Raw genomic sequence first — 1,794 nt, 5'->3', positions numbered from 1 at the left:
TTACTAGTGGCAATGCTCTTCTCATGTTTTTTGTTTTTGTTTGAGTTTGATTTTGATTCTAATTTGGGATCGTAAACTTACTAGTGGCAATGCTCTTCTCATGTTTTTTGTTTTTGTTTGAGTTTGATTTTGATTCTAATTTGGGATCGTAAACTTACTAGTGGCAATGCTCTTCTCATGTTTTTTGTTTTTGTTTGAGTTTGATTTTGACTCTAATTTGGGATCATAAATTTACCAGTGCTAATGCTCTTCTCATATTTTTGTGTGTGTGTGTGTGTGTTTGTTCGGAGTTTGATTTTGACTCTAATTTGGGATCCTAAATTTACTAGGCCAATGCTCTTCTCATGTTTTGTTTTGTTTTTGTTCGAGTTTGATCTTGACTCTTCATTGGAATCCTAAACTTACTAAGTCTGTTTTTTCGTCAACGTTTTTTCCCAATATTCAAGTCTGATCTCGGTTCTTCACTGGGATTACAGTGTTATCCTCGTGACTTTTTTTGTCGATAGCATAAAAAAAAAACATTCGTGGATCCACTATATTGGACAAAACAAAAATGTCTGACTCCACACCAATAATTTCACATATTTAGCCAACCACTGTTCTCTTACTGAGCCCAATGTGCCCCCGAAGAGAATTTCATGTATGTAATCTGTTAACTTCAAAAAGACAAGCTTGCTGGTTTGCCTGTTTTCCTGAATAATGAGCAGGTTAGTTCAAGAAGATAATAATTGATAATATATGGTGTTAATATTGATAAATAATATAGTCGTGACATAAATATATAAATTCAATGAGCTAAAAAAAGTTACACATCATCAACTTAATCCAGTTCACAGAGTTGTTCTCAAGCGATTTCCTAATCTAAATAGCGTCTCAACCACTAACATGTCTATCGTAAATCATAGAAGAATCCGGTATTGAGGGAAAGGCCCCGTCGACAATGAACAGACCATATATGGTGTGTTTGACATGTACATTTGTATTTACTTTCACTCAGAAGCTCATTTATTACAAAATATGTGTCTCCATTTGCATTGATTCAGTAAATATAATTTTAAACCGCTTTGTTGGAGAAAATCGACTTGTCAACTCTGTTATCCAAACTACTAACCGGACTCAAGGTACTTCACCTTCAATCAGTGTTGTTGATCAAACCAGAAGTAAGTTTTGTCTGTTCATGTGACATTGTTGCCCCAAGTCTAATGAGCGTTAAGATGAATTTTTAATAAATATTTATTACATCTTCTCCTTTGTATAAAGGCAGCAATAAGGAAGTACGATTCAGGTCCTCCTTGTACTTAAATATTACTGATAGGTACGAAGTAATATTTCATATTGTATATTAATACATGGAACCATTGAATGAAAAGAATCCCTGACCTGAGGTAACTTCAATGGGGCAATGAAATGTTTTTGATAAAGATTACCCACCTTCAATCTAGAACTCTTGACTCACAACTTTCAATTTTGATCAAGTAACACTAAACAGAGCGCTAATACTTTGAAACCTGATTAGATCCCTAATGTGAAGTAAATATTTATAACTATATCTATATCTCTCCAACATTCCCCACAATAAAACTCAACTCACGAACAAAATTGACACTAACAAACCCAACAACAGTACATTACACTGCAGTTTACCTTTTGTTCCTGAAACCAGCTCAAGAATTATCCACACTTGGACTAAACGAGCCAGTAAACACAATATTCCTGTCAACGTCAAATTCTCACAAAAACCCGGACCTAAATTAAAATCGAAAAATCAAGGAATCCATCTTAATTGAACAAAAC

This window comes from Limulus polyphemus, unplaced genomic scaffold (assembly GCF_000517525.1).
Source record: "Limulus polyphemus unplaced genomic scaffold, Limulus_polyphemus-2.1.2 Scaffold886, whole genome shotgun sequence".
Classification (NCBI taxonomy): Eukaryota; Metazoa; Arthropoda; class Merostomata; order Xiphosura; family Limulidae; genus Limulus; species Limulus polyphemus.
The sequence above is the reverse complement of the archived record's forward strand: the minus strand, read 5'-3'. Positions refer to the sequence as shown.